Genomic DNA, 26,954 nt, shown 5'->3' on the forward strand with positions numbered 1-26,954 from the left:
TGCTGCAAAATGGTTTGAGTCTTATTTACTAACAGGAAAGGAAGGGTGTTGTTGCAAAATACCTGTGCAGTAAGCAGTCAGTCTTCATCTGAGTGGAATTAATTACATGTGGTGTTCCTCTAGGTTCCATCCTGGGTCTGTTGCTTTTCCTTGTGTACATTTATGACCTCTCGTCCGTTGCATTGCCAGATGCTAAGTTTGTTCTGTTTGCAGATGGTACAATAAGTAGCAAGTCAAGTAGAGACTTAGAAATAGCTGCTAATCAAAATTTCACTGACATTAATAAATGGTTTAAAGCTAATTCACTGTAATTAAACTTTGTAAAGACCCGCTATATACAGTTCAGAACCTGTAAGAGATTTCCTTCCAGCATGTGTATAATGTGAGAAGCATGCAGATTGAAGAGGTTGACTGTTAAATTTCTGGGACTGCAACTCGATAATAAATTCAGTTGGGAAGGGCATATCTCAGAATTGCTTAAGCGCCTAAACAAGTCTGTGTTTACAGCGAAAATGATGATAGGTGTAGGAGATGTAAATGTAAAAAACTTGCATACTTTGCTTACTTTCATTCTATTATGTCATATGGGATCATGTTCTAGGATAACTCATCAAATTGAGAAAAAGTTTTTAGAATGCAAAGGTGTGTCACAAGAATCATTTGTGGTGTAAATCCAAGAACATCATGTAAAAACCTGTTCAAGGAACTTTGTATTCTGACCACTGATTCTCAGTATATTTATTTCTTAATGAAACCACTGATCTTGGTCCAAAAAGCGGTCCAATATTCAGGAACACACATTTTCAATAAATTGCCATTAAAAACTTGTTTTCAGATAAAGCATGGTATAGAGTCTGAAAGACTTTTTGATAGGCAACTCTTTCTACTCTTCAGATGAATATCTGAACAGGGACTGTTAGACCACCTAATGTAAAAATGTCTGTTATATTTTAGTTTTGACAGCACTTGGTCACAACAATCAAGATAAGGCATTTTGTGTATGATGAATTTATTAAACATACATAAAAATGTTTCATTCTGACAGCATATTATTCCTGTAAATATTAGCAATTCCTGTTTGGTGTAATGTAGTCACCTATTTTGACAATCTTCTGATGTCCGCCCCCAATAGTTGAGTGGTCAGCATGACGGATTGCCATCCTACAGGCCTGGGTTCGATTCCCGGCTGGGTCGGAGATTTTCTCCACTTAGGGACTGGGTGTTGTATCGTCTTCATCATCATTTCATCCCCATCCAGCGTGCAGGTCGCCCAATGTGGCGTCGAATGTAATAAGACCCGCACCAAGGCGGCCGGACCTGCCCTGCAAGGGGCCTCCCAGCCAATCTACATCTACATCCATACTCCTTAAGCCACCTGACGGTGTATGGTGGAGGGTACCCTGAGTAGCTCCATAGGTTCTCCTTTCTATTCCAGTCTTGTATTGTTTGTTGAGAGAAAGATTGTCGGTATGCCTTGTGTGGGTTCTAATCTCTCCGATTTTATCCTCATGGTCTCTTCACGAGATATACGTAGACGGGAGCAATATACTGCTTAACTCTTCCATGAAGGTATGTTCTCGAAACTTCAACAAAAGCCCGTACCGAGCTACTGAGCTTCTCTCTTGCAGTGTCTTCCCCTGATGTTTATCTCCCATCTTGGTAATGCTTTCGCGATTACTAAATGATCTTGTAACGAAGTGCACTGCTCTCTGTTGGATCTTCTCTATCTCTTCTATCAACCCTATCTGGTATGGATCCCACAGCAGTGAGCAGCATTCAAGCAGTGGGCGAACAAGTATACTGTAACCTACTTCCTTTGTTTTTTCCTTAGAATTCTTCCAATGAATGTCAGTCTGGCATATGCTTTACCGACGATTAATTTTATATGGTCATTTCATTTTAAATCACCCCTAATGCCTACTCCCAGATAATTTATGGAATTAACTGCTTCCAGTTGCTGACCTGCTATATTGTAGCTAAGTGATAAAGGATCTTTCTTTCTATGTATTCGCAGCACATTACGCTTGTCTACATTGAGATTCAATTGCCATTCCATGCACATCAATTCGTTGCAGATCCTCCTGCATTTCAGTACAATTTTCCATTGTTACAACCTCTCGATATACTACAGCATCATGCGCAAAAAGCGTCAGTGAACTTCCGATGTTATCGACAAGGTCATTTATGTATATCGTGAATAGCAATGGTCCTACGACACTCCCCTGCGTTACACCTGAAATCACTCTTACTTCGTAAGACTTCTCTTCATTGAGAATAACACGCTGCACTCTGTTATCTAGGAACTCTTCAACCCAATCACACAATTGGTCTGATAGTCTTACTTTGTTCATTAAACGACTGTGGGGAACTGTATCAAATGCCTTGCGGAAGTCAAGAAACACGGCATCTACCTGGGAACCCGTGTCTATGGCCCTCTGAGTCTCATGGACAAATAGCGCGAGCTGGGTTTCACACGATCGTCTTTTTCGAAACCCATGCTGATTCCTACAGAGTAGATTTCTAGTCTCCAGAAAAGTCATTATACTCGAACATTATAAGTGTTCCAAAGTTCTACAACTGATCGACGTTAGAGATACAGGTCTATAGTTCTGCACATCGGTTCGACGTCCCTTCTTGAAAACGGGGATGACCTGTGCCCTTTTCCAATCTTTTGGAACGCTATGCTCTTCTAGACACGTACGGTACACCGCTGCAAGAAGGGGTGCAAGTTCCTTCGCGTACTCTGTGTAAAATCGAACTGGTATTCCATCAGGTCCAGTGGCCTTTCCTCTTTTGAGCGGCTTTAACTGTTTTTCTATCCCTCTGTCATCTCTTTCGATATCTACCACTTTGTCATCTGTGCCACAATCTAGAGAAGGAACTACAGTGCAGTCTTCCTCTGTGAAACAGCTTTGGAAAAAGAAATTTCGTATTTCGGCCTTTAATCTGTCATCCTCTATTTCAGTACCATTTTGGTCACAGAGTGTCTGGACATTTTGTTTTGATCCACCTACCGCTTTGACATAAGACCAAAATTTCTTAGGACTTTCTGCCAGTATATAGAACTTTACTTTTGAATTCGTTGAACGACTCTCGCATATCCCTCCTCACACTACATTTCGTTTCGTGTAATTTTTGTTTGTCTGCAAGGCTTTGGCTATGTTTAGTTTGTTGTCAATTTCCCTTTGCTTCCGTAGCAGTCGTCTAACTCGGTTGTTGTACCACGGTGGCTCTTTTCCATCTCTTACGATCTTGCTTGTCACATACTCATCTAATGCATATTGTACGATGGTTTTGAACTTTGTCCTCTGATCCTCGACATTATCTGTACTTGAGATAAAACTTTAGTATTGAGTCATCAAGTAGACTGAAATCACCAGAAGGTCTAATATGTTATCGTCACGAGTCGGTTGTCTGTTTAACTGCTCAAGGTAGTTTTCAGAATGTTGTTGTTGTTGTGGTCTTCAGTCCTGAGACTGGTTTGGTGCAGCTCTCCATGCTACTCTATCCTGTGCAAACCGCTTCATCTCCTAGTACGTACTGCAGCCTACATCCTTCTGAATCGGCTTAGTGTATTCATCTCTTGGTCTCCCTCTACGATTTTTACCCTCCACGCTGATCTCCAATTCAAAATTGGTCCTTTGATGCCCCAGAACATGTCCTAACCAACCGATCCCTACTTCTTGTCAAGTTATGCCACAAACTCCTCTTCTTCCCCATTCCTATTCAATACCTCCTCATTAGTTATGTCATCTACCCATCTAATCTTCAACATTATTCTGTAGCACTACATTTCGAAAGCTTCTATTCTCTTCTTGTCCAAACTATTTATCGTCCATGTTTCACTTCCATACATGGCTACACTCCATACAAATACTTTCAGAAACGACTTCCTGACACTTCAATCCATACTCGATGTTAACAAATTTGTCTTCTTCAGAAACACTTTCCTTGCCATTGCCAGTCTACCTTTTATAGCCTCTCTATTTCTACCATCATCAGTTATTTTGCTCCCCAAATAGCAAAACTCCTTTACTACTTTAAGTGTCTCATTTCCTATCTAAGTCCATCAGCATCACCTGACTTAATTCGATTACATTCCATTATCCTCGTTTTGCTTTTGTTGATGTTCATCTTACATCCTTCTTTCAAGACACTGTCCATTCCGTTCAACTGCTTTTCCAAGTCCTTTGCTGTCTCTGACAGAATTACAATCTCATCGACATACCTTAAAGTTTTTATTTCTTCTCCATGGATTTTAATACCTACTCCGAATTTTTCATTGTTTCATATACTGGTTGCTCAATATACAGATTGAATAACACCAGGGAGAGGCTACAACCCTGTCTCACTCCGTTCCCAACCACTGCTTCCCTTTCATGTCCCTCGACTCTTATAACTGCCATCTGGTTTCTGTACAAATTGTAAACAGCCTTTCGCTCCCTATATTTTACCCCTGCCACCTTCAGAATTTGAAAGAGAGTATTCCAGTCAACATTGTCAAAAGCTTTCTCTAAGTCTACAAATGCTAGAAACGTAGGTTTTCCTTTTCTTAATCTAGCTTCTAAGGTAAGTCGTAGGGTCAGTATTGCCTCACGTGTTCCAGTATTTCTGTTTAATCCAAACTGATCTTCCCCGAGGACGGCTTCTACCAGTTTTTCCATTCATCTGTAAAGAATTCGCGTTAGTATTTTGCAGCCGTGACTTATTAAACTGATAGTTTTGTCTGAGGGTATTTCACCTGTCTCATACATCTTGCTCACCAGATGGTAGAGTTTTGTCAGGACTGGCTCTCCCAAGGCCGTCAGTAGTTCTAATGGAATGTTGTCTACTCTCGGGGCCTTGTTTAGACTCTGGTCTTTCAGTGCACTGTCAAACTCTTCACACAGTATCGTATCTCCCATTTCATCTTCATCTACATCCTCTTCCATTTCCATAATACTGTCCTCAAGTACATCGCCCTTGTATAGACCCTCTATATACTCCCTCCACCTTTCTGCCTTCCCTCCTTGCTTAGAAATGGGCTTCCATCTGAGCTCTTGATACTCATACAAGTGATTCTCTTTTCTCCAAAGGTCTCTTTAATTTTCCTGTTGGCAGTAATTATCTTACCCCTAGTGAGATAAGTCTCTACATCCTTACATTTGTCCTCCAGCCATCCCTGCTTAGCCATTTTGCACTTCCTGTCGATCTCATTTTTGAGACGTTTGTATTCGTTTTTGCCTGCTTCATTTATTGCATTTTTTATTTTTTTTTTCCAGTTTCCATGTTCATGTGTTAGGTGTAAAAGTATGAAATGTGTGTTGAAGAAAGAAGAGCTTGTGATTTGATATTAATTTGTAATACATGTGGCTATGAATTTTCATTTTCCTCCTCCAAGATAAATGACACTGGTCCCTATGAAAGCAATTTTAGGTTAGTATATGCCTTGAAATCCCTTGGACAGGGCGCTAAAGGAGGTAATTTGTCGTGTGGTTTTCTGAAAATGCCTTCACCTTGTGCAAGGTTTGAAAAAATAAAGTAATAAATGTCTGGTGCTGTATGCAATACTGCCAAAGATTCTATGAAGAAAGCAGTTGGGTAATTGGAGGAAATAAACCAAAAAGAAACATATCTTGCTGTAGATATTCATGACAGTGAATCTCCTACAAATGTTTCTGACCTGTGTGTGTCTGTAGATGGGACCTGGACGAAAAGGGTTCACAAATCTCTGTATGGGTTTGCATCTGTTATTCGTATTGTCTCAGGTAAAGTTTTAGATGTAGAAATCATGTCTAAATACTGCTACCAGTGTGCAACAAGGAAAATGTCCAACAATGATGATGATGATGATGCGGTCCCATACTCTGAGGAGTGTAGAGGACGATGCAGGAGACCTGCACCACTGACTAGGCAAGGTCCTAGTGGAGGTGGTTTGCCATTGCCTGCCTCTGACTGCAATGGGGATGAATGATGATGAGGAAGACGACACAACACCCAGTCATCTCGAGGCATGGAATATCCCTGAACCTGCCAGGAATCGAACCCGGGACCCCATGCGCGGGAAGCAAGAACGTTACCGCAAGTCCACGAGCTGCAGACAGCTGAAGACAGTGAGAAATTGTGGCAAGAAAAGCGTGCAGTAGCATGCACTAAAAATTATAGTGGTTGAAGTGGGTGCATGGAGGCTGCTGCAGTTGTGAGGATGTTCTCCATATCTGAGGATCAGTGTGGTGTTAGATATACTAAATATCTTGGTGATGGGGAATCCTCTTCATTCAAAGCTGTAACAAATAAAAATCCGTGCAATACACCAATAGAAAAGTTTGAATGTGCAGGCCACATCCAAAAGAGGCTTGGTGGTAGGGCTCGTTGCTTGCTGAAGGAGAAGAAAGGGAAGTACTTGAAGATGGAAAACCACTAGGAGGAAAAAGCAGGCTTACTCTTCAGTTATTTTATGGGAGAGCTATCAGGTAAAACACACATAATTTAGTGGCAATGAGGTGGCTGTGTGGACAATTTTTTTCCACAAACTATCCACTGACCAAACACCAATGCAAAATCTGTGTCCAAAAGACGATTGGTGCAAGTGAAATAACAGAAATGAGATGTATACACAAAACACTAATAAACAGAACCTGTTACGAATGTAATTAAGCCCACATTCAGATTTCTTGACAACTCTGATTTGTTGAGGAAGTATCTTCATGGAAAGACAAAAAATGCATATGAAAGCCCCAATAGTTTAATTGGGATTAGATGCTCAAAAAGGACATTCTGTGGACTTGAAGTACTCAAAATAGGCCTTTATGATGCAGTTTTATTAACAACAATGGCAAAACTGAAGTGCTGAATAGAGCTGGTATAGATCCTGGTGTATTTACAACAGAAGCATTTTGCACCATCGACGAGAGCACAGTCAAGAAAGCTAACAGATCAGTGTCTTACCTGCAAATACAGGCCAGGTAGATTCAAATAGGAGAGAAGTGAGACCTGGAGGATGAGGTGTATCAGTATGGAGGATTTTAAAATTGAGATAAGCTTATTACATATAGAAGTATGAGAAGAAAATCTTTGAACCTCATTTTGTTTGTTTTACATTTTTTACGTTATTAGAAGTCTTTTCTCAAAAAGTATATGCACTAATGCTATGAACTTATCAGGAACTGTTCCCAACGTATTGCTGTCACCCTGGAACTAATAAAGACGATATCCTGCAATTACATTCTGATTTTTGGATGACTGTATGTAGGAAAAAAGTTAATTTTGGTTGTGCAAAATTGAAGACTCTGTTAATGATACCATAAATTAATAACTTTAGTTCAGTGGTCTTATAACCTTCTCAGGTTACTACAATAAAATTTGAGATTAATTGCATGATAAGAATCTGAGTTATTAAGACAATAAAAAAAATTAAAAATTCAGATTTCTGGCAAAATATTAATCCTTCATATTTTATCATATTTTTCCGTTAAAACACAGCTCTTTTGCTTTACACATACAAAATTTTAGATTTGTACATTAATAAATATGGCTGTAATGATTTTTAAAATAAATTTTTACATTTTCCATTACATATCCCCTTAATACTCTCATCTGTGGGAGGCATTTTTTTCGATCTTACACTGATAATTCTGGGTTTCCTACAGCTATCGTTATATGGATTGGATGGAGGGTCACCTAATCTAAAAAATCTTTGTGTGAACCCCACACACAGTCAGCTTCCTGAGTAGCAGCCTCTGATGGATAGTGCACACCTGACCTATTTAGGGGGCCCTGTAGTTCTCAACCCTACGGGGCAATCCAGGAAGTCGCAGCCTACTTTGTCACAGAACTTTCGAAGTCTCTGGTTCAGTCCTTCCACTCAACTCAGATCGAAAGAGCCACAATCAGTTATGGGACAATGGTGCAAATTGTAAGCTTCACTGAAACCCCACGCACAAGGCTGGTCCTTTCAACCTACTCGCGTTTTAGTACCTGAATAGTGTAAATTCGCGTAGTCGTCTGTCTTATGTTTTTGTTTTGAACGGCCAGTGTCGGTTGGTCACAGTCAGTGTGCTCCCTGCCGCCGTTGGATAAGCAGCTGCAGCAGCAACTCGTATACTCCTAGCTCACTCATTTGTTACATAGTTTAATTCTTAATTTATTTGCGTGTTTTTGGTACTTGCATTGTTAAATTCATAAATTTCGGGCGTATTATAGTATTTGAGAGTTGTAGCATCGCGTTTTAGTACCTGAATAGTGTAAATTCGCGTAGTCTCCTTCCGCCGCCGAGCAGTGTGTCAGCAGTGCACAAGCTACTGCATTTACTAGGCAATCTCGTATTTTAATAACCGTTTAAATTTTGTGTCGATTTGTTTGCGCTCTGTGTAGATTAGTTCAGACGTTCTTTGCACAAGTTTTTAGCATGGATAGGGACTGCAACTGCTGTGTTCGGATGCAGGCTGAGTTGGCATCCCTTCGCTCCCAGCTTCAGGCAGTGTTGGCTTCGGTCACACAGCTTGAGGCTGTTGCCAATGGGCATCACTGTGGGGGTCCGGATGGGAGTTTGTCGGGGACGGCCAGCTCGTCCCACGCATCCCCCGATCGGGCTACGACTGTGGTTGCCCGGGATACTGCCCGCATTGAGGCTGATCCCTCACCTGTGGTAGAGTGGGAGGTCGTCTCAAGGTGTGGCAGGGGGCGAAAGACATTCCGGAGGGCTGAACGGAAGGCCTCTCCAGTTTGTCTGACGAACCGGTTTCAGGCTCTGTCTCTGGCTGATACTCAGGCTGATACTGATCTTCGGCCTGACATGGCTGCCTGTCCTGTTCCAGAGGTTGCCCCTCAGTCTGCAAGATCCGGGCGGTCGCAGAGGGTGGGCTTACTGGTAGTTGGGAGCTCCAACGTCAGGCGCATAATGGGGCCCCTTAGGGATATGGCAGCAAGGGAGGGGAAGAAGACCAAAGTGCACTCCGTGTGCATACCGGGGGGAGTCATTCCAGATGTGGAAAGGGTCCTTCCGGATGCCATGAAGGGTACAGGGTGCACCCATCTGCGGGTGGTCGCTCATGTCGGCACCAATGATGTGTGTCGCTATGGATCGGAGGAAATCCTCTCTGGCTTCCGGCGGCTATCTGATTTGGTGAAGACTGCCAGTCTCGCTAACGGGATGAAAGCAGAGCTCACCATCTGCAGCATCGTCGACAGGACTGACTGCGGACCTTTGGTACAGAGCCGAGTGGAGGGTCTGAATCAGAGGCTGAGACGGTTCTGCGACCTTGTGGGCTGCAGATTCCTCGACTTGCGCCATAGGGTGGTGGGGTTTCGGGTTCCGCTGGATAGGTCAGGAGTCCACTACACGCAACAAGCGGCTACACGGGTAGCAGGGGTTGTGTGGCGTGGGCTGGGCGGTTTTTTAGGTTAGATGGCCTCGGGCAAGTACAGAAAGGGCAACAGCCTCAACGGGTGCGGGGCAAAGTCAGAACATGCGGGGACCAAGCAGCAATCGGTATTGTAGTTGTAAACTGTCGAAGCTGCGTTGGTAAAGTACCGGAACTTCAAGCGCTGATAGAAAGCACTGAAGCTGAAATCGTTATAGGTACAGAAAGCTGGCTGAAGCCAGAGATAAATTCTGCCGAAATTTTTACAAAGGTACAGACGGTGTTTAGAAAGGATAGATTGCATGCAACCGGTGGTGGAGTGTTCGTCGCTGTTAGTAGTAGTTTATCCTGTAGTGAAGTAGAAGTGGATAGTTCCTGTGAATTATTACGGGTGGAGGTTACACTCAACAACCGAGCTAGGTTAATAATTGGCTCCTTTTACCGACCCCCCGACTCAGCAGCATTAGTGGCAGAACAACTGAGAGAAAATTTGGAATACATTTCACATAAATTTTCTCAGCATGTTATAGTCTTAGGTGGAGATTTCAATTTACCAGATATAGACTGGGACACTCAGATGTTTAGGACGGGTGGTAGGGACAGAGCATCGAGTGACATTATACTGAGTGCACTATCCGAAAATTACCTCGAGCAATTAAACAGAGAACCGACTCGTGGAGATAACATCTTGGACCTACTGGTAACAAACAGACCCGAACTTTTCGACTCTGTAAGTGCAGAACAGGGAATCAGTGATCATAAGGCCGTTGCAGCATCCCTGAATTTGGAAGTTAATAGGAATATAAAAAAAGGGCGGAAGGTTTATCTGTTTAGCAAGAGTAATAGAGGGCAGATTTCAGACTACCTAACAGATCAAAACGAAAATTTCTGTTCCGACACTGACAATGTTGAGTGTTTATGGAAAAAGTTCAAGGCAATCGTAAAATGCGTTTTAGACAGGTACGTGCCGAGTAAAACTGTGAGGGACGGGAAAAACCCACCGTGGTACAACAACAAAGTTAGGAAACTACTGCGAAAGCAAAGAGAGCTTCACTGCAAGTTTAAACGCAGCCAAAACCTCTCAGACAAACAGAAGCTAAACGATGTCAAAGTTAGCGTAAGGAGGGCTATGCGTGAAGCGTTCGGTGAATTCGAAAGTAAAATTCTATGTACCGACTTGACAGAAAATCCTAGGAAGTTCTGGTCTTACGTTAAATCAGTAAGTGGCTCGAAACAGCATGTCCAGACACTCCGGGATGATGATGGCATTGAAACAGAGGATGACAAGCGTAAAGCTGAAATACTAAACACCTTTTTCCAAAGCTGTTTCACAGAGGAAGACCGCACTGCAGTTCCTTCTCTAAATCCTCGCACAAACGAAAAAATGGCTGACATCGAAATAAATGTCCAAGGAATAGAAAAGCAACTGGAATCACTCAACAGAGGAAAGTCCACTGGACCTGACGGGATACCAATTCGATTCTATACAGAGTACGCGAAAGAACTTGCCCCCCTTCTAACAGCCGTGTACCGCAAGTCTCTAGAGGAACGGAAGGTTCCAAATGATTGGAAAAGAGCACAGGTAGTCCCAGTCTTCAAGAAGGGTCGTCGAGCAGATGCGCAAAACTATAGACCTATATCTCTGACGTCGATCTGTTGTAGAATTTTAGAACATGTTTTTTTGCTCGAATATCATGTCGTTTTTGGAAACTCAGAATCTACTATGTAGGAATCAACATGGATTCCGGAAACAGCGATCGTGTGAGACCCAACTCGCTTTATTTGTTCATGAGACCCAGAAAATATTAGATACAGGCTCCCAGGTAGATGCTATTTTTCTTGACTTCCGGAAGGCGTTCGATACAGTTCCGCACTGTCGCCTGATAAACAAAGTAAGAGCCTACGGAATATCAGACCAGCTGTGTGGCTGGATTGAAGAGTTTTTAGCAAACAGAACGCAGCATGTTGTTATCAACGGAGAGACGTCTACAGACGTTAAAGTAACCTCTGGTGTGCCACAGGGGAGTGTTATGGGACCATTGCTTTTCACAATATATATAAATGACCTAGTAGATAGTGTCGGAAGTTCCATGCGGCTTTTCGCGGATGATGCTGTAGTATACAGAGAAGTTGCAGCATTAGAAAATTGTAGCGAAATGCAGGAAGATCTGCAGCGGATAGGCACTTGGTGCAGGGAGTGGCAACTGACCCTTAACATAGACAAATGTAATGTATTGCGAATACATAGAAAGAAGGATCCTTTATTGTATGATTATATGATAGCGGAACAAACACTGGTAGCAGTTACTTCTGTAAAATATCTGGGAGTATGCGTGCGGAACGATTTGAAGTGGAATGATCATATAAAATTAATTGTTGGTAAGGCGGGTACCAGGTTGAGATTCATTGGGAGAATCCTTAGAAAATGTAGTCCATCAACAAAGGAGGTGGCTTACAAAACACTCGTTCGACCTATACTTGAGTATTGCTCATCAGTGTGGGATCCGTACCAGATCGGGTTGACGGAGGAGATAGAGAAGATTCAAAGAAGAGCGGCGCGTTTCGTCACAGGGTTATTTGGTAACCGTGATAGCGTTACGCAGATGTTTAACAAACTCAAGTGGCGGACTCTGCAAGAGAGGCGCTCTGCTTCGCGGTGTAGCTTGCTCGCCAGGTTTCGAGAGGGTGCGTTTCTGGATGAGGTATCGAATATATTGCTTCCCCCTACTTATACCTCCCGAGGAGATCACGAATGTAAAATTAGAGAGATTAGAGCGCGCACAGAGGCTTTCAGACAGTCGTTCTTCCCGCGAACCATACGCGACTGGAACAGGAAAGGGAGGTAAAGACAGTGGCACGTAAAGTGCCCTCCGCCACACACCGTTGGGTGGCTTGCGGAGTATAAATGTAGATGTAGATGTAGACTCTGCCAGTCTTTGGAATGACCCAAGAATGACTTGGAGCCCAGGCAACAGGCATCATTTATTCCAACGTGCATCCCAATCTGCAGCCAGTTACACCCTGTTCCCTCAATGGCTGCTGGAGCAGCCCCTTCAAGAAGTTGTATGAGGCTCCCAGGTATACACACTGAGTGAACCTGGTGTCCTTTCCTCTCCTTTGTTGCCATTTCTCTAAGGGATGCCATTATTCGCTGTACATTTGAACTGCCATCGATTAATAGACCCCTACCCTTTTGCGTTTGGCTCTTGACACTGGACAAAACAGGTTTCCCCAGAACAGATGAAGTGAGTCCCACATATCTGCTTACCTGAGTTACCTCTGGTACAGGTATCTCAGGTACACGTATCATGGGAGCTCTTTCAACAAACCGATTTGCAGCAGTTGTCAATCGTTTGACAGTAGTCAGTGAGATTTCCAGCTGCTTACGATCATCAATTAACTCATCCCATGTTTTTGAATAGCATTCACAGTGGGATTGCATTTTGACTGGTGCAATGTATTAGAAGGCAGTGAACAAATGACTTTAAATTAAACCTGCTCAAATGGTTTAAATCATACCTAACTGGAAGAGTGCAGAAATTTGAAATAAGCAGTTCACATAATATGCAAAGAACTGGTGATTTCTCAAACTGGGGAACAATCATGAATGGGGTCCCGCAAGGTTCGGTCTTGGGTCCTCTTCTGTTCTTAATATATATTAATGACTTGCCATTCTATATTCATGAAGATACAAAGCTGGTACTTTTTGCCGATGATACAAGTATAGCTACCACACCCAACATACAAAAATTAACTGGTGAAATTGTAAAAGATGTTTTTCAGAAAATCAGTAAGTGGTTCTCTGCAAATGGGCTTTCATTAAACTTTGACAAAACACAGTACATATAGTTCCGCACAGTAAATGGAATGACACCATTAATAAATATAGACTTCGATCAGAAATCGGTAGCTAAGGTAGAATATTCAAAATTTCTAGGTATATGCATTGATGAGGGGTTGAACTGGAAAAAACACACTGAAGATCTGCTGAAACGTTTGAGTTCAGCTACTTATACTATTAGGGTCATCGCAAATTTTGGCGATATACATCTCAGTGAATTAGCTTACCACGCCTATTTTCATTCTCTGCTTTCGTGTGGCACCATATTCTGGGGTAACTCATCACTGAGTAAACGAGTGTTCATTGCACAAAAGCGAGTAATCAGAATAATTGCTGGAGTGCATCCAAGATCATCCTACAGACACTTATTTAAAGAGCTAGGGATCTTCACTGTAGCTTCTCAATACATATTCAGTTATGAATTTTGTTATTAACAATCTGAACAAATTAAAAAGTAATAGTAGTGTACATGGCTACAACACTAGGAGATAGGATGATCTTCACTACTCAAGGTTAAATCTAACTTTGGCTCAGAAGGGTGTAAATTATGCTGCCACAAAAGTCTTTGGTCACTTACCTAATAGCATCAAAAGTCTGACAGATAGCCATGTAGCATTTAAAAGGAAATTAAAAGAATTTCTGAATGGCAACTCCTTCTACTCATTAGATGAATTTTTGGATATAGTAAGTGGGTAAGTTCCCCAACCCCCACAAAAAAATATTAAGTGTCGTGTAATATTTTGTGTAATGTAATATCTTGTATAGACACCTTTTATTAACCTGACACGTTCCACATCATTACAAAGTGTCGTATTCATGATCTATGGAACAAGTGCTAATCTAATATAATATATCTTTCAATATATAGACCTAAAAAGTAGCTAATTCCCTATGAGAATTAAAGCAGATACATAGAACGAGATTTCTATTAAGGCTACACAAAAACCTGTGGTAAAAATTATTAGTTTGCTAAAACGTTTTGACATTAATTACAGTTGTTAGCAACTCAAAAACCGATTTAATTTATGATAAATGCAGATAATAAATGCGGCTGCTGCCTTAAGGGAACACTAGATGTAACACAAAATGTTAGAAAATCTGCTAGAGTAACTAAATCACAAACCCCCAATTTGATACAAATTGCTGGTAGATGATACAAAGGACAATGGTAGCTTCCGAAAATTCTCAAAACACACGTTTATTTGCCTTGATATACAATGAAATTCTGGGGTGATGTATACATTGACTGAACTGTGAACACAAACGTTGATTTGCTATGAATTAAATTACATGTCTAAAACACCTGTACCACTAACTTACCAAAATATAATTTTCTAAGCATCCGAAAATTCTAAAAATAACCTATTTCTCAGGTAACTGTACAATGAAATTAGAGAAAGATTGTTCTGAACGAGGATAGGCCTATTGATCTTAAAAATTTTAAAAGAGTATAATTCAGTTTAAGCCTACAATTGACGATAACAATACTAGTTTATCGTGGCACTCACGAATGTTCGAAATTTCATAATATATCACAATACAAACGGGTATTGGTACAATCAATGAAAGATTACGGAGAAGTAGCGACGCGAACAGTAAATTACAGGAATATAGGATTTTAAATCGACACACGATCTTGTACAAGCGCTCTAACGCAAGAGAAAATTCCTTTTTATATTTAAATAGAAGTGCGCATTGCACGGATTTTTCATTTAGCTGATTCTGTGTACATTTCTACACTGGCGGCCGAAGAACAACACTGCAGCGTAAGTTATAGATACTGCTATTCAAGAAGGTTGGAATCCTTGGTGCTATACGATAGACATCACTGTCAAAGCGAGTGGAGTACTGTGTATTGATTTATGATGTTTGCGTTTCACGGTTAGGAATGTTGGTGATTCCCTGATTGAGTCATTAAAAAGTGAGGAAGTTGCGCAATTTGGTTGTTGGCTATGGTGTGCAGTCTCACTCTAAAAGTTGTATTTTATTAACTCCAGAAGTGAGTATTGTAGATGTTAACAGGTTTCAACTCACTCCCATAGCCAGTGTATTGGCTGTACTGTACTGTGACAGGGAGAAAAAAAATGTATGTAGAAACGTGTTAACGTCTTAGTATATTGGTTTTTGCAGTATTTGCCTATTTCATTATTAGAAAAAAATGTGTGCAGGCCACTGAGGCGTTAACATACGACCAAGGTGGCATTAGGATAATTTTGACAGCAACTGTTTCTGGGCGTGGATAGCACAGAGCATTGTCAACTGACTATTATTTTCTCGCAGTTTTTCTGTATTTACCCTTCGTTCTGAACATATGCATTGGAAGTCACTTGTAGATTTTCTTAGTCTTAATAGAAACATTTCTGTTTCTTATTATTCCTGACAATCTCCAAATGTGTTTGGAAAAGTTATAGAGGACAGCATATTAGGAAAATTTTGCGCAAAAGTCGGTTCGGTCATTGCTAATGCTATACAATATCAAACCTCCTTTTGACTGTTAGTATCACAAAGAATAGTCGCCATATAAGTTTTCTCATATACGTTGTTCACATTAATAGCCAGTAGCATTTTTGAAGCTGCTGACGTTCGTAAAATTGATACAGAGAGTAAAAACGTTCTGCTCTGTTTGAGTTAGTTTTTTTAGTCATGTCATTGGAATTTTTATAAGGGTAGGGAATTCAGTGAATGAAAATACTTTTGCAGTTCTCGCATAAAGTGTTTTCATTAGAGGAAATCGACTAATAAGCCAACGTCAACCAGGATCCTCCTGCACGCATCTGTGTTAGGAAAAACATTTTTGTACAAGTTCTTCACTATGTGTGCATTGCCTCATTGGATTTTGTGCTTACAATTCATCACCGCTCAGACTGAAGATGTCCATAGATACTGTACTAGAAGGAGAAATGTTACCCTTATTATAAGATAGACATTAGTTTCAGTATAGAGAGATTTTCATTTTTCCTATAAGGTTCTTACCAAAGTGCTTAAAAGCTTCACAAACTAGAGCGCCCTTAGTTTTGCTGAATATCCTGAATAAATTATTTGTCGTTCTGAAAACTTATTTGTTGTGCAAGCCAAGTCAGTAACAATACTCTTTGGGTCAACCAAAGTGTTCGATTCCACCCGTTGGCTTTGACCTGTGACGTAAGGCTGTTGTGGTGTGTGACATGACAGCCCGAGGTTTTGTTTGTGAGTGTTGCGTGTTTGTAGCTGTCATGTTGATGCAGTCGGTGGTGCTCTCTGGTGGTGTGTTTGGGGGTTTTGTGTTAGATAGTGTTGTGGGTTTAGTTTGCACTTGTGGTGTGTTTGTAGGTGGCATTTTGCTGTGGTCTGTGGTGCTATCTGGTGGTGTTTGTGGGTCGCGTGTTGTGTGTAGTATTGGGTTCATTTGAGTGGTAGACATTGACTGGTATTGTCGTGGTGCTGACTGTGTGTCTAGTGGAATATTTTGCAGTGAGTTGATGGTGTTTTTTTTTATGCCTAAGTTACTGTAGTGTCGTTTTCGGTTCGCTGTATGTGAATTATTTATATTACTGTTATGTCTTTGTTAGGTATGGATATGACCCAGAAGATTAATAGTTTTCGGTTATGGGGGCTTAGGGGCGACACTCCCTTGTCGCTTTTAAAGATTCTCCAACTTTTCGGTATTTTGGCAGAATTTGTGCAGTGTTTGTTGGGTGGAGAACCTATTAGGCTTACCAAAGTTCTGACCTCTTGGACCAGGGACAGCTATATGTGGAGGGATAACATATGGCACTCGATACGTCAAGGTTCCTGGTTCGAGAAATCTAGGTTGGGCATGCGTGAGATTGTGTTGATGAGTTATCATTTTTGTTAACAATCCTCTCACAGTTTCTGTGCGCATGAGGTGGGTGTGAGTGAGCGAGTGGTGCTTGACTGATATTCTTTTTGTCGTGAGGTTTGTTCTGAATGTATTAAATATAGAGGTAAGTTGGGTGGGCCTGGGGTAGTTGTAAAGATTGATTAGTCGCAGTTTGGGATGGGTAAGCCTATGGTTGGTTTATGGGTGTGGGGGACTGTGGTATCAGGGCTGGGTGTTCAGAATGTGTTTCTAATGTTGTTGAGTGTTGTACAAAAAGGGAGTTAGTGGATTTGATTCAGGAATATGTACAAGAGAGTAGTACTGTAGTAGTTTCAGATGGGCTTTCTTCTTATAGCCGGTTGGGTCAGGAGGGATACCAGCATTTAGTAGTTAACCACAGTATTGAATTTTATTTGGTTGTGGTTTATTCTGTGTGTGTGTGTGTGTGTGTGTGTGTGTGTGTGTGACCTAGAGGGCAGTGCCGGAGCTTATTTGTTTATTTTTTTTTTGTCTGTTTAGATTCATGGTTGGTTTTGTTTTTGGTATTTGTGATTGGTATTGTGAGTTGCTGTCGATCTTTATAAGTGAAGGGAAGTATTCAGTTTCAATGTGTAGTTGTAGTTGTGGGTGTTTTGGTATCGGTAGTTTGTTGATCTATATAGATCAAGGGAAGTGTTCGATTCCAATTCTGTTGTGGTGTGTTTTTTGAGGTAGTATTGATTGTGGACGTGGTTGTAGTTTAGTGTTTCACGATTTGGTATCGGTAGTTTCTGTTGACTTAGATAGGTCAAGGGAAGTGTTCGATTCCAGTGGATATTGTTTTTAGGTGATTTTGGGAAGGTTGTGGTCATTTTATTTTATCGTTTTTGTCGTTTGGTTTAGTGGCATGTGCTTATTTCTAGTTTCTCCCCACCCAAAAACCCCAATTTCCCCCGCTTATCCCGTTAGTTTCATTATATTTTTGGAGGAATATGTGTTTGATGGTTTTTCGATCTATTTTTGTGTTTGTTGTCATGTTTATGTAATGACGTCATATTCGTAATATGGGAGTTGTGAATGGTCGTTTCCACCATATTGGTGACGTCATTGGTTGAAGCAGATGGGTGGAATCGGACATTTCCCTTAACTCCATTCATTTACTAATATGTACCACTAATTCACAGTTAGTTGAAGATAGATTAAATCATTTTATGCTATTGATATGAAAATGTCTAGTTTAGAAACAATCACTAAACGGGATATAGAGGAATGTTAAATATAAATCATCTCGTTTGACCAATGACACTGGAAACATTCGAAAAACGCTGTAAACAATATGGCAACAATAATGTAATGTTATTGGAGATTTTTTCCCAAATGGGCTAAGCTACAATCAGTCTGTCAGCACAAGCAGTTTTTTTAGTATCACATTTGTTGACTTCAGCAGCTTGCAACCAAACTGACACCTTTCAACCTAACCTATACCTCGGGCAAATATATCATGTATTTATAGAATGTGAGACCACACATCCAGCAAGTTTAAGATCAACCATCTCCCCCTGTGATCTTGGTATGGTATTATGCCAAAATTCTCTTGTGGGGGAAAAACTAGGAGGAGCAAGCTTATCAGAAGCAGTTGCTGTTAAAAAGTATAGTCAGATTTTCTTTCTAGTCATTTTTCATAAATTTTATTCCCCTGAAGTGTCATCACTTTTGGCCCTTTCATTGCAAAAAAAGTGCACTTTCTAATTGTAAATGCTGTTATGGCCTTTTGTTTGTGTATTTTTTTTCTTTCAAATACTATTTTATTTCTGCAAACTAGTTATGAATACCTGAGTGACACTTTGACTGTTAGTTGTCAAATTGAGTACCATTATCACTTAGAACCAGATACCTTTTGATAAGTGATGTAGCCTATGCTATTTTCTGCCTGCTCTTCAGTAGTAAATGGGTCTTGTTTTTTCATTGCTTTTATTATTTGCTGTACACTACTCAACAATATTTTTTTGTTTCTGTGTAGTGCACTTGTGCTGTCGATAAAAGCCATGGGGCTAGAATAGTTCATCCTCAGTTGGTACAGTGAAAAGACCAAAGTTAGTCAATTTTGAACTTTTCTCGCTTTGTTTGTAACAGTGTCCTCTTTGGCATGTCAAATTCTTGATTCTTGTCATTTGTTCACACTTCTAATTTCTATTGGATCTGTACCTAGAAGAAAGAGTTCTTACATTGACACTGATCAGAGACTGGCGCCAAGATTCACAGAAATAAATTTACAAAATAGGGATTTATAATGTGATTAGCTTTGGACATTGATATGTTTTGACCTCAGAAAATAAATCCGTGGTAATTGTCGTTGACTGGTTGGTGTTGAAGACTGGAATGTCTAAGAAAATATACCTAGGATGGATTGATTATTGTTGAAAATAGTAAAAAATAATCTAGATCCCTTATACACCCCTTCTTAAAATAAACAGCTCGGTTTGATATTATTAACAAGTAGCCTTACTTTGTATAGTTTCTTGGATCAGTCTAATGTAAATTATTTTCCTTCAAAATTTGCTGGATGTCTGGGAGCTGCAAATATAGTGCTATATAGTTAGGTACAAAATGTCCCATATCCATAACAGTGATCTCCTCTTCCCTTCCTTGTAATAATAATTGTAAGATTGTTACGTCTACCTTAGTTCAGGTACCAAACATTTATTTACCTGGGTAGCAGAATAAATTCTTGCTGAACAGTTGGCTGCTAATACCTATTCCATTCAAGAATTAGCTTGACATTAGTAGTTCATGTAGCATAAAAGAAACAATTAGTTCCGTTGTTAAACTAAATGATCTGTATTTTGGCTTGTTACAAAATATCCCATCAGGCATGTAAATAATGCGAAAACCATACAGTGTACCATAGCCAGTAAAATAATTTTACTGTTAGAAAGCAACAACAATTTTATAAAAGTAGAAGAAATTCTGTGTTCATTGCTCATTTGTCCTCACTGCTACATAAAGGCCTCCATGACTTTCCGATGCATTGTGACCTTCAGCTATGTGCATGCATGTTTCTGCAGCAATTTTTGGAGTATTTTGTGCAATACTAACATCCATTTGTAAAAGTGGATATTGACAATGACCTCTAAATATATACTTGAGGTGGCACTACTATGTGGATAAGGCAATCGAAAAACTCAGTTCTGTACTTTAAAATCTCTCATTATTTTTATGGGGCCCTCACATGCCCAATATTTATTGCACAATAATATTGTATTGAAGTATTCTGCGGAAGTGTGAGGCTAAGAGAGGCACAATATTAATGTACAATATTTATACCCATAGATAAGATCTCTGCCTTAGTGAACATCACGGTGCTTGTTGATGTGGAACTCACATGTATTGCAGTTGAGTGGTTTGCCTTGCAAAACACTAACAAGTTATGCAGAATGGGCCAAATAAGTGTGAAAAGCTTCCAGTAAACATTCAGTATTCGCTGCAGGGTAGGCTCGTAGGCTTAAACCCCAATAATTATTTATAAATTAAACAAGTGAACTGAACAATTTATAGAGTACATGTGCAGTCTCCTGTAGATTTCTGTATTGTAACAGCTATTGCAAATAAAATAAAACAATTTTTTACTGAATAGATATTGAAACCTTACACTGTATGTCACTGATGTGACAACTATTGCAACGAAAAACAAAAGGAAGAACCATCTATGGTCACAGAGAACCTGATTTTAATTTGCTGGTTCTAGTAACTGCTAAAAGTAAAACAAAAATTTCTGCTTCTTGTCTTGAATGACACCATAATTTTAGTTGCATCTGCTATTGCAGAGAACAAGGTATTTGACCTTTCCTAAATAATTGGGATTTCATTTCTCAGAGTACTGCATGGTGCTTAAATATACACCTTCCAGCAAACTCCCTGTCTTACCATTTACTTACTTCAATTGTTTGCAGAAATTCATTTGGAACAAATTGAATTTATCTTGGTCTTGGCAGGAACTGCTGTCTATTGAGCAGTACTACCCTTGCACAGTACAGTATATAGAGTGAGCTTCATTATTTTTAAAGCCCCGGCAGTTTCCTTCAATATATTGTGCATACCATCAATACCACTCTGACGGTCAATATTATTATACAGTATTCAGTATTATGCAATAAATATTGAGTGTTTTAGGACCACTTCACCTGCAGACTGGATTGCTATCATACATTGCATACTTTCACTTAGTAACGCATTGTAGTATAACAAAAAAAGTCACAAAATAAAAGGGGAGTTATGTATGACTTGCCGTGTGTGTGTGTGTGTGTGTGTGTGTGTGTGTGTGTGTGTGTGTGTGTGTGTTTAGTTTTCATTAGTCATAATTATGTCTTACATCTAGTGTGCCCTTCAGAGGGCTTGAGTGTTTTGTGATTGTGGCTAGGGAACGCAGGTCTGCAAGCTATTGCAGCACCACCGTCTTTTCTTGTGCTGCAATCTCCCATCTTAGACTGTCATTACTTCATGTACCTTCAAACGCATTTTGACAGTTCTTGAGGATGGCCATATTATTTCTCTAGGTTGTTCTTTCTTTGTTTACACCTTTCTCCTTATAATTTTCATCATGGGTGGAAGTAATTTTGATTCCATTTTAGGATTGACCTCAATTTTTCTAAATTTTTGCTGTTATGTGAACCAGTTGGGAAGCTTACCTTATAAAAAACTAGTTTAACTATAGTTTAAAAGATCCTCTACTCTCAATAACCAGGCAAAGACAAATGCCTGTCTATAAAGTGCGCCAGCCACAAATAACATTTTTGTGTTTCATTCCATTGTTATACATTTGGGGTAAAATAAACAGTGTATTAGGAGAGAAAAAAATTTACAATCTGTGCAAGAAAAGACCCAGATTCTGAACTAGCAGCACATTCCCACCATGAGGCACTTGTCTGAGATAATTAGCACTTATAGACAGCGATTCTTAAATGTGTACAAAGTATGCCATGCGACCACACACTGTGCCTGCGAGAGGGTTAAAACTAATGTGGTAGCTAGTCGATAGTGTTTGTATCATCATCTACCCTCTTTATAAAACCCTGTGAAAACACAGAGCAGTCCTGGTGCCAGTATGTTAGCTCCCAATGCATGTCAAGGAGTAGTGGCTATCACATTGGAGATTCCTGGACTCCAGTCAGTGGCCTTCATGCTGGACAACTTTTGGTGCTGCTATGTGGTACCCTGGGGGAGCCCATGATCCGAGTAGGTGGTATCAGGGTAGATGTTTCACAGATGAAACAAGTCAAATTAACCCAAAATAATATTCGTGGTGACTCAGCAGTCTCAATGGGTAGAGATAAATACAGAAACTTATAAAGTCATTCATTCCTATCCCTAGGCACACCAGGGGTGAGAAACAAGCACAGAGGAACTGAGCTTCCAAAGTCCCTCAATATCTACATCGACATCTACATCTGTCCTTTGCAAACTACTGTGAAAAGCGTGGCAAAGTGTACATCCCATTGTACCAGTTATTACGGTTTCTTCTCATTCCATTCATGCATGGAGCAAGGGAAGAATGGTGGTTTGAATGCCTTAATTCATGCTGCAATTATTCTAATCTTGTCCTCACAATCCCTATGCAAGTGATATGGAGGGGGTTGTAGTTTATTCCTAGAGTCATCATTTAAAACCAGTTCTTGAAACTTTAATGGACTTTATCTGGATAGTTTACATCTATCTTAGTCTTCCAGTTCAGTTCCTTCAGTAGCTCTCTGACACTCTTTCGTGGATCAAACAAGCCTGATGATGATTTGTGCTGCCCTTCTCTGTATACATTCATTTTCCCCGGTTGGTTCTATTTGGTATGGGTCACACACGGTTGAGCAATGTAGTAAAACCAGTTGCACAAGTGATTTTTAAGACTCGTTTGTTGACTGACTGCACTTCCCCAGTATTCTACTGATAAACTGAAGTATGTCACCTGTTTTAACTACCACTGAACCTATGTGATCATTCCATTTCATATCCATTAAAAAGTGTTACACCAGATATTTGTAAGAGTTGGCCAATTCCAACAGTGATGCATTGCTATTATGGTCATAAGATACTTAATTTTTTATTTTGCGAAGTGCAAAATTTTACATTTCTGAACATTTAAAGCTAGTTGCCAATCTTTGCACCACTTTGAAATCTTATCCAGATCTGACTCAATATTTATGCAGCTTCATTCAGACAGTACTTCATTATAGAGAACTGTATCATCTGCAAAAAGTTTCAGATTACTTTTAGTATTGTCTGCAAGGTCATTAATATATGTAAACAGCAAGCCTCTCAAGACACCTTCATGAGACACGTCAGAAGTTACTTCTACCTCTGACGATGACTCACTATCCAAGATAACATGCTGCATCCTCCCTACTGAAAGGTCCTCAGGCTAGTCACAAATGTCACTTCATACCCCATATGATCGTACTTCTGACATTAATTGTAGGTGTGGTGCTGAATAAAATGCTTTTTGGAAATTGAAAGACCAAGTGATGTGGTGCAGTAGTTAGCACACTCCACTCGTATTTGGGTGGACAGCTGTATACATGTGTCCGGCCATCCTGATTTAGGTTTTTTGTGATTTCCCTAGATTGCTTCAGGCTAATGCTGGGATAGTTTCTTTGAAAGGGCACGGCTGATTTCCTTCTCCATCATTCACCAATTTGAGCTTGTGCTCTGCTTCTAATGACCTCGCTGTCGATGGGATGTTAAACACTGCTCTCCTCTTCCTCGGAAAGCATGAATACTGCATCTGCGTGGCTGCCTTGATCCAAAGCTTTCGGTATGTCATGTGAGGAAAGTGCGAGTTGGGCTTCACGTGATCGATGTTTTCGGAATTCGTGCTGGTTGGCATGAAGCAGGTTGTTCTGCTCAGATGTCTCGTTATGTTTGAGCTCAAAATACGTTCCAAGATTCTACAGCAAATTGTCAATGGTTTTGGATGGTAATTTTGTGGATCACTTCTACTACCCTTCTTTTAGGAGGATGTAACCTGTGCTTTTTTTCGAAGAACTGGGCATGGTTTTGTGTTCAGAGGATCTTTGATAGATTATGGTAAAGAGGGGCTAACTCAGCTGCAAATTCAGTATAGAATCTGACAGGGATTCCATTGGGCCCTGGAGCTTTGTTCAGTTTCAATGATTTCAGCTGTTTCTCAACACTACTGACAGTAATACTTATTTCATTCATCTTTTGGGTAATATGAGGATTAAATTGGGGCGATTCTCCTTGGTTTTCCTTCACAAAGGAACAGTTGAAAACAGATTTAAGCATTTCAGCTTTTGCTTTGCTATCGTCTGAATTATTTAATGAATTCTTTATAAACATAAACAGAGCAAACATCAATGTAGAAAATTACCCAGGTAAGGTAAATATCTTTAACAGTGAGCAATTTGAAGTGAATTTTTCAGTACATTTACCAAAACGATTGTAAAAGATACAGAAAATATGATACTATAAATAAAGAGTAGAACATCATCAGGATTGGATGGGATAACAACAGAAGTGTTACAAACGGTCTCTAAAATAATTGCACAGCAACTATCTGCAATAGTTAATCAGTTCCTTCAAGAAGGCCATTATCCAGACACACTAAACTATGCAGTAGTCCAGCCACTATTGAAAAGAAGCATAAAAGAACATATGGGAAACTATCACCCAATTTCTTGTCTTCCATCACTATCAATGTTTGAAAAGGTAGTCACCATACACATTCAAAATTTCACAGAAAAATTTAAAATCTCAAAAAATCAGTACAGATTTCAAAAAAGGCAAAATCACAACATCTGCTATAAACCATTTTGTAGGTAAAATTATCTCGTCTCTAGACAGCTCGCTGCATGCCACAGGATTTTTTTGTGACCTATCAATGGCCTTTGAAGTGTGGACACCTTATTACATTGTAACCTGGAAAATTATGATATTCGGGTCATTCTGTTAGAATGGTTCAAGTCCTACTCCCAACTGAAGACAGAGTGGTTATATCAACATGGAGAGGAACTTATATTTCAAAATGTCCCCATCATCTCACTAAGAGTATCCCAAGGTTCTGTCTTAGGTCCTATTCTGTTTGTTTTACGTTGACAAACTACCACTTAATATTAACCCTTAACTATTATGGTCATTCACAGGAACACAATTATTATGGAGGGGTCTCTCAGACTGCATTTTTCTATTTTATATAGCAAACCAGAATTTTGCTGAATATATATAGTTTCTTGACTTCCAGCCATTCATTACACTTCTTAGAGGTGGCTTTTGTAAAAACTTGATTTTTTAAACAGTGTGGTATTTTAAGCACTTAAACAATTAAAACAAAGTGAAATCTGGAGTATATTTTTATTTTATGAGTTACGAAAATAACAGCAAATAGTTAGCTCTCTACTCACACACAGATTTTCATCAGAGGGATTATATTACAAATTGGCAATATAACTAGGTGGAAAAATCCGACATGACTTACGATAAATTGTGTGCGAAGTCAGCTTTCAGTTTACGACTCACTTTTCAATGTAGAGCGAATATTTCAGTCCGTAAGTCTATGAATGGAGAAACTTTGCCACCATTTTACTTCTAAAATTACAAGTAAAAACTAAATACTTGTTCTTATGTGCCACTGAATCATACTTTAGTCAATTTCCATCTGCAAACACTTCACGCAGACCTTCCTGGAGCACTCCAAAGAAATTGGAACCCACACTGTTGACATGGATACCTTGTTTTCCTCTTCAGACGAGGAGGGCAAAAGGTGCACGTTTTTCGAATTTCGAATTCTTCTTTCAGTGTCTGAGGCTCATCTTGCAAGTGAAGACATCTGTCTCGCATAACACACGTTGCACAGAAGGCCCAGCTTTCCCCGCCATGGAGAAACAGTAGCATGCAATAAATAGTCGATAGTAGTTAAGGGTTAAGTGTCACTCAGTGTTATTTGCAGATGACACATCTGTAAGATTTGCAGGAAGCTAGTTGTGTGAAATTCGTAGGAATGCAACAAAGATAAAAATCTATCATGCGGCTCACGTAGTACCTTGCAAATAAATTAAATAGCCTAGCATTTTCAATGAGCATATTGTACAATGCTACAGTATGGGCATAAGAAAAGTAGTATATCATAGCTACTTCATGTCAGTAATAAAGTATTTAATTGTATTTTGGGGCAAGTCAAACCATGTGTGTCGATTAAATTTAAGACTTCAGAAAACCAACATAGAAATTTATACAATGTAGGGCGAAGAACATCTAAGTATATTAACTATATTATGAAAAGGAAAGTTGCCACCCACCATATATCGGAGATGCTGAGTCGCAGATAGGCACAGCAAAATGACTGTCACAAATAAAACTTTTGGCCCATCAGGCCTTTGTAAAAGAATAAAGCTTCACCTGCATGTGCTGGCGCAAATGCAACTCACACATACACATTTGAATATTCCCTCACCACACTTCTATGAGCTGATTATTTTTGTACGTAGTTACCCTGAGTTAGTTGTCAACATGATTACACCACCAGGAATCAAAATAATTTTATGCTGTGAATCTTGGAAGACTTGTGTTGAAGACAACTTGCAAGACTTCTTAAGACATCTGAACACCCTCCACGATCAAATAAAGTTCACAATGGAAATTGAAAAGGAGGGATGCCTTCCATTCTTGGATGTTTTGGTTCAGTACAGAGAGGATGGCACTTTGGGACATGAAGTGTATAGGAATCTGACGCACACTGATCTGTATTTACGTGCAAATAGCTGCCACCATCCTGCCCACACAATGAGTGTTCTCCAAACTTTGACTCACAGAGCGCATATTATTTCTGATGAAAGTAGTCTGCAAGATGAACTTTCCCACCTACAAAGTGTGTTTGAAGACAATGGGTACTCTCCACAACAAATACAGAGGGCACTAAAAATGAAACCGAAAGAGGCCACAAAGAAGGCAGAAGAAGATGAAGAAACCTTCA

The 26,954-nt window shown here is 39.9% G+C and overlaps 1 protein-coding gene across 2 annotated transcripts in view; it reads left to right on the forward strand.

Moving 5' to 3' along the window:
* Positions 1 to 14,999: 14,999 nt before the first annotated feature.
* Positions 15,000 to 26,954, forward strand: part of LOC126100165 (protein argonaute-2-like) — a 288,991-nt gene continuing 277,036 nt past the window's right edge. The window contains exon 1 of one of the 2 annotated variants that reach the window (XM_049910711.1): positions 15,000 to 15,181. The gene's annotated coding sequence lies outside the window, so the exon portion shown is untranslated. The remainder of the gene's footprint in view (positions 15,182 to 26,954) is intronic. The other variant, XM_049910712.1, reaches the window with a different exon arrangement.

Source organism: Schistocerca cancellata, chromosome 9 (assembly GCF_023864275.1).
Source record: "Schistocerca cancellata isolate TAMUIC-IGC-003103 chromosome 9, iqSchCanc2.1, whole genome shotgun sequence".
Taxonomy (NCBI): Eukaryota; Metazoa; Arthropoda; class Insecta; order Orthoptera; family Acrididae; genus Schistocerca; species Schistocerca cancellata.